This window comes from Neoarius graeffei, chromosome 6 (genome assembly GCF_027579695.1).
Source record: "Neoarius graeffei isolate fNeoGra1 chromosome 6, fNeoGra1.pri, whole genome shotgun sequence".
NCBI lineage: Eukaryota > Metazoa > Chordata > Actinopteri > Siluriformes > Ariidae > Neoarius > Neoarius graeffei.
The window spans coordinates 885086-892290 of NC_083574.1; the positions used below are offsets into that span (position 1 = coordinate 885086).

The 7205-nt window shown below is 46.0% G+C and overlaps 1 long non-coding RNA gene across 1 annotated transcript in view; it reads right to left on the reverse strand.

Moving 5' to 3' along the window:
- Positions 1-1362: 1362 nt before the first annotated feature.
- LOC132887337 (uncharacterized) overlaps positions 1363-7205 on the reverse strand; it is a 7724-nt gene continuing 1881 nt past the window's right edge. Inside the window, exon 2 of the long non-coding RNA XR_009654807.1 lies at positions 1363-1546. This is a non-coding gene — a long non-coding RNA (uncharacterized LOC132887337). The remainder of the gene's footprint in view (positions 1547-7205) is intronic.

The following is a 7205-nucleotide window of genomic DNA, read 5'->3' on the forward strand; positions in this document are numbered from 1 at the left end:
AGCACAAGTGGGACAAAAAGGTCTGATGTAATTGGACTTTTATCAGGTTTGATCCACTGTCCAGGAAGTAACGAGTGCAGCTGAGTAAAGAATGAGTTCAGTGAATGTGATGATCGTCACCAGGTTTCATTTCAGAAAATAATAAACAAACCTTCTCCCCCCTCCTCCTCCCCCTCCTCCTCCTCCCCCTCCTCCTCCCCCTCCTCCTCCTCGTTTCTGTCTTTTCCATGATTTTTTTTGGCCTTCCGTTGATTTCTCCCTGTTGTCTCTAACAAAGAAGCTCCTCATTGCATTCACACGTGTCCCCTCTCCTCAGAAACATGGCTGTTAACAGGCGGATGAATAAGTGCAGCTGATCGCTCTGTACAGGACATGATGCTCCTGAGGAATATTAAAGCACATTTCATCCCTTCCAAAAGAAGCACGGGAAAGATGAGGGGAAAAGAGAGGAGGTGAAGGAAGAGGCCTGGCAGAATGATTAGATTAACGCTTTTAAAACATCTGTGTTCATCTGAGCCGAGAGACTGCTTCCAAACGGATTCCTTACACACCCTCATCCTCACCCTCACCCTCATTCTCATTCTCACGCTCATCCTCACCCTCATCCTCACCCTCATTCTCACGCTCATCCTCACCCTCATCCTCACCCTTACCCTCATCCTCACCCTCACCCTTACCCTCATCCTCACCCTCACCCTTACCCTCACCCTCACCCTCATTCTCATTCTCACGCTCATCCTCACCCTCATCCTCACCCTCATTCTCACGCTCATCCTCACCCTCATCCTCACCCTTACCCTCATCCTCACCCTCATTCTCACGCTCATCCTCACCCTCATCCTCACCCTTACCCTCATCCTCACCCTCACCCTTACCCTCATCCTCACCCTCACCCTTACCCTCATCCTCACCCTCATCCTCACCCTCATCCTCATGCTCATCCTCACCCTCATCCTCACCCTTACCCTCATCCTCACCCTCATTCTCATGCTCATCCTCACCCTCATCCTCACCCTCATCCTCATTCTCACGCTCATCCTCACCCTCATCCTCACCCTTACCCTCATCCTCACCCTCACCCTCATCCTCACCCTCACCCTTACCCTCACCCTCATCCTCATCCTCATCCTCACCCTCATCCTCACCCTCATCCTCACCCTCACCCTCACTCTCATCCTCACCCTCACCCTTACCCTCATCCTCACCCTCATCCTCATCCATTTCACTGCTGGTTGGATCTGAAGATTGTTTACTCCTCCGTCTGTAAAACACTCAAACACACATTACACATTCAGAAACTGGTTTTTAACTTAAATCAAATCTCATCAAGCAAAGGTTTAATATTTATAAAGTTCAGAGGGAGACGGTAAATTTATCTCATTTTATTTATGATTTATTTCCAGTCGAGTTACACAGATGATTCAGTGGAGTTTCTGAGCTCCACATGCCGATTAGTAAAACCACCTGTGTGTGTCACACCTCTGAGGCTGGCAGACTGTCCTTCAGTCCACACGTCTGAGACGGAGTTCAGCATCTAGACCGCCGTCTTTAAGTGCACACACACACACACACACACACACACACACACACACACACACACACTGTTAAATCTGAGATAAATCAGGGACAGAAAATGCAGTCTGATAAATGTGACTTAACATCAAATCAAGAGACAATTTAAAAATGAAAAAGAATAAAAAGATGTTAATTTGAAAATGGCAAGTGTTGGAATGAATCTAATTGGAGTCTCGTAGATCACCGGTATATTACTGCATGAACAGAGCGAGCTGTGATTAATCACTGTAATTAATCATGGGGTTAATTAAACAGAACGACTCCCACCCTCGTTATTCAGCAGCACAGAGAATAGCACCTGATCCAGCACACACTCTTATTACCCATTTTATTATTTTATCCTGAGCAGGATGTAGTTAATATTATCACACTTAATTATTAATTTATAATTATTATTAATTCACTATGCTGTGTGAGGAATGAATAAAAGAACACCAGTGTTTGTGTTTCTTCACTTTGATGTAAAGAACTCGTGCTCACGGTGTGAAGGAGAATCAGATCATCTGATCATCTGCTCGATGTTTACAGAGAAACTTTCACTTCCTTCATCACTTTATCCATGAAATATTCACTCCTCCGAAATCACAGCGACGCTCCTCTTACCGTGTTAATCTCTCAAATCCGCTCTGACGGGGTTCTCCGCTCTCTGTGTTGGTTCTAACACAAAGTGAACTCAAACTGTGAGTGTTTAAGATCAGCAGCTGGAGGCCTGAAGGTTTCACAGCAAGACAACGATCAACAACCTGACTTCCGTTTTTGGCCACAACACAACGTTGAGATAAATCACAGAAGATCCACCAGCACGATGAGAAAACCACACACACACACACACACACACACACACACACACACACACACACACACACACACACACACACACGCACACACACACGTGTACCTGAGGGCTTTGGACTGTCAGGTTGCACTGAAGGTTATTTTTAACCCCGGATGGGTGGGAGGATGTAAACCACCCCATCACCATGGCAACCAGGGACACTGGGTGGAAAACTATTACAGATCTGAAAGTAATTACGCAGTCCTTCCTGTCTGTGTGTGTGTGTGTGTGTGTGTGTGTGTGTGTGTGTGTGTGTGTGTGTGTGTGTGTGTGTGTGTGTGTGTCACTGTCTCTCTCATTTTTTCTTTTTATTAGTATTTTAGAATAATATGAATTTTTTTTGCAAAATATTTTAATTTTGAGTCGAAAATATTAACGTGAATTGTCTGTGAAAAATCAAATGATGGTAAAACTTTAGTTAAAACTTTCATAATAAACGACGAGTAAATACTGTACTGTTTGACAATTAATGATTTTCTAAATATTTACAAATATACCAGTAAACATTAATTAATTAATTCATTAATTAATTAAGAAATTTGAAAACAAAATATTTTAACTTCAGTCCAAAACTTTCATATATTTTTATTATTAAGTATTAATTATGTTATTATTTAATTTTATATTTTTTATTTTAAAGTTTATAATTAATTACTAGGGTGGCACGGTGGTGTAGTGGTTAGCGCTGTCGCCTCACAGCAAGAAGGTCCTGGGTTCGAGCCCCGTGGCCGGCGAGGGCCTTTCTGTGCAGAGTTTGCATGTTCTCCCCGTGTCCGCGTGGGTTTCCTCCGGGTGCTCCGGTTTCCCCCACAGTCCAAAGACATGCAGGTTAGGTTAACTGGTGACTCTAAATTGAGCGTAGGTGTGAATGTGAGTGTGAATGGTTGTCTGTGTCTATGTGTCAGCCCTGTGATGACCTGGCGACTTGTCCAGGGTGAACCCCGCCTTTCGCCCGTAGTCAGCTGGGATAGGATCCAGCTCGCCTGCAACCCTGTAGAACAGGATAAAGCGGCTACAGATAATTAATGGATGGATGGATTGAATTAATTACTAATTACACTAAACTTGCATTATTTTTTTCCTCATACCTCAATATTCATGAGGAAAAAAAAAAATTTTTTTTTTTTTTTTTTCCTCATACGGAGTCCAACATGCACTGGGAACAGGTCTGACTTACTGCCGGCAATGCGAACCAGACTCCTGCTCCGTTCGTACAGGGACCGGACAGCCCTTAGCAAAGAGCCCCGAACCCCATACTCCCGAAGCACCCCCCACAGAATACCACGGGGGACACGGTCGAATGCCTTCTCCAGATCCACAAAGCACATGTGGACTGGTTGGGCAAACTCCCATGAACCCTCGAGCACCCTATGAAGGGTATAGAGCTGGTCCAGTGTTCCGCGACCAGGACGAAAACCGCATTGTTCCTCCTGGATCCGAGGTTCGACTATTGGTCGAATTCTCCTCTCCAGTACCCTGGAGTAAACTTTCCCTGGGAGGCTGAGAAGTGTGATTCCCCTATAATTGGAGCACACTCTCCGGTCCCCTTTCTTAAAAAGAGGGACCACCACCCCAGTCTGCCACTCCAGAGGCACTGTCCCCGACCGCCACGCGATGTTGCAGAGGCGTGTCAACCAAGACAGCCCCACAACATCCAGAGACTTGAGATACTCAGGGCGGATCTCATCCACCCCCGGTGCCTTGCCACCGAGGAGCTTGCAAACCACCTCAGTGACTTCGGCTTGGGTAATGGACGAGTCCACCTCTGAGTCATCAGCCTCAGTCTCCTCAGTGGAAGACATGACGGTGGGATTGAGGAGATCCTCAAAGTATTCCTTCCACCGCCCGACAATGTCCCCAGTCGAGGTCAACAGCTCCCCACCCGCACTGTAAACAGTGTTGGCAGAGTACTGCTTCCCCCTCCTGAGGCGCCGGACGGTTTGCCAGAATTTCTTCGAGAATTTCTTTTTTTTTTTTTCCTCATACCTCAATATTCATGGCTGCCCTTTGTCACCGGTTCTGTTCATAATTTTTATGGACAGAATTTCTAGGCGCAGCCAGGGGCCGGAAGGAATCCTGTTTGGGAACCACAGGATTTCATCTCTGCTTTTTGCGGATGATGTTGTCCTGTTGGCTTCTTCAAACCAGGATCTTCAGCATGCACTGGGGCCGTTTGCAGTCGAGTGTGAAGCGGCTGGGATGAGAATCAGCACCTCCAAGTCCGAGGCCATGGTTCTCGACCGGAAAAGGGTGGCTTGCCCGCTCCAGGTTGGTGGAGAAGTCCTGCCTCAAGTGGAGGAGTTTAAGTATCTCGGGATCTTGTTCACGAGTGAGGGAAGGATGGAGCGTGAGATCGACAGGCGGATCGGTGCAGCCTCCGCAGTGATACGGTCGCTTTACCGGTCCGTCGTGGTGAAGAAGGAGCTGAGCCAAAAGGCGAAGCTCTCAATTTACCGGTCGATCTACGTTCCAACTCTCACCTATGGTCATGAGCTTTGGGTAATGACAGAAAGAACAAGATCGCGGATACAAGCGGCCGAAATGAGTTTCCTTCGCAGGGTGGCTGGGCGCTCCCTTAGAGATAGGGTGAGAAGCACAGTCACTCGGGAGGAGCTCGGAGTAGAGCCGCTGCTCCTCCACATCGAGAGGAACCAGCTGAGGTGGCTCGGGCATCTTTTTCGGATGCCTCCTGGATGCCTCCCTGGGGAGGTGTTCCAGGCATGTCCCCCCGGGAGGAGGCCCCGGGGAAGACCCAGGACACGCTGGAGGGACTATGTCTCTCGGCTGGCCTGGGAACGCCTCGGTGTTCTTCCCGAGGAGCTGGCCGAGGTGTCTGGGGAAAGGGAAGTTTGGGCTTCCATGCTTAGACTGCTGCCTCCGCGACCCGGTCCCGGATAAGCGGAAGAAGACGAGACGAGACGAGACGAGACTCAATATTCATACATATTGTAAAATGCATTTTAGACTTTATTGAATATTCATTTCTTAATTAATCTTTAATTCGTGAGCTACTTTAAATTAGTGAATTATAAATTGCCCTCTGGGTGGGAGGGGCATACTCCCTCTGCCCTGTCAATCAACCTGAGCTTTTATGGAAGGAGGTGAAAGACTGAGAAATAAAAAGTCAGGAAGCTGCTGAGATTTAAACAGTTTTTCATCTTTACATCTGAAATCTGAAAGAAAACAGATTTAAAGTGAAAAGAAAATCACTGCAGCTGCAGGTCACAGGGCCGAGAACATCATCACACTGCTGCAACGATGGGGCCACCGAGGCTGGAGTGATGGGTATGATGGTGCAGGTGGAGCTGTTAATGGAGGAGCAGGTGGAGAGATCAGTGGAGGAACAGGGGCAGGTGGAGATGGAGGTGCAGGGGGAGGAGGAAGTGGAGGTGGTGATATCAGTGGAGCAGATGGTGGAGGTGTTGGTGGAGGAGCAGGTGGAAGTGCAGATATTGGTGGAGGTGGAGGTGCAGGGGGAGGTGTTGGTGGTTCTTCATGATGATCTGTGCAGCGCCTGTAAGTTCTCTCAGGATGAGAAATAAAGGCGGGACACCTTCCTCTCCCTGCAGCTCATCACAGCTCAGAATTCTGAACCCTGCAGCCAGCAGAGCGACAGCCCTTTAACCACCAAAACCAGCTGCTTTCATCCTGAATATTCCTGGAGAAACATCACAGTAACGTCCTGGACATCTCTGATCATCGTTTTAATAAGAACACTGCCACAGTGTTTATTAAATCTGGAGCTGGGAGAAAAAAAGGTGGAATAAATTTCACAAAAAACACCTCTGTATATTCGGCATCCCTGTGAGCTCCATCTGTTCTCTTCACCCTGAAATTACGGCAAAATATTTATACAAACACACATTTAGTAAAGATATATTAAACTTTATACGTTGTATAAATGTAATAGTGTTAATGTTTTAAATAATTAATTTACCTTTTTATTGATGTAAATATGTTTCCTTTGCACTCATGCCTTTAAAATGGTGTGCGAGTGTTTAAGGGTTTCTGTTCCAAACATGCTGATTTTATTTTATTATTAATAATTAATGTTTGATATATCAGCTTTTAAAAAATGCATTTAAAACAAATTCAAACTCATTTTAAATTCAGACTAAAACTAAACTTTTCATTTGTTTTAATTGGGTCTACATATAAAATATATCATTAATTTGTTAATTATTCATTACACAAATTGCCAAACTAATGTATTTTATTTTATTTCTACATTTTTTACATATTAAGCATTTTGAGATTTTGGACAGAAGAAGAATGCCATGAGAATAGTTAGCAGAGTGATGGAGGGGAAATGTGTGTGTGTGTGTGTGTGTGTGTGTGTGTGTGTGTGTGTGTGTGTGTGTGTGTGTGTGTGTGTTATTGAGATACTGGTGGCATGAAGAAAGAAAGAAAGAAAGAAAGAAAGAAAGAAAGAAAGAAAGAAAGAAAGAAAGAAAGAAAGAAAGAACAGATGGTGTGGAGGACTGGGGACAGAAAAGCACAGGTGAACTGGATGGACAGATGGAGAAGGGGATGAAGAGGAGGAGGAGGAAAATGGACTCTCTCTCTCTCTTTCTCTCTCTCTCTGTCCTCCTGAAAGGACGTGGCAGAGGAACAGAAGGCTCCTTGGCCGGTCCTCATCAATCCCCACTCACAGGTGCTCAGTGACAGAGTGGATGTGTGTATGGCGTTTATATCTCCCCGGGTTCGCTGCTGTACGGAGGAGAAACACTCGTCTGATTGGAAAACCGTATGAGCATGTGGAAGCCATCAGAGCACGGCCGGCCCGGCACGCCTC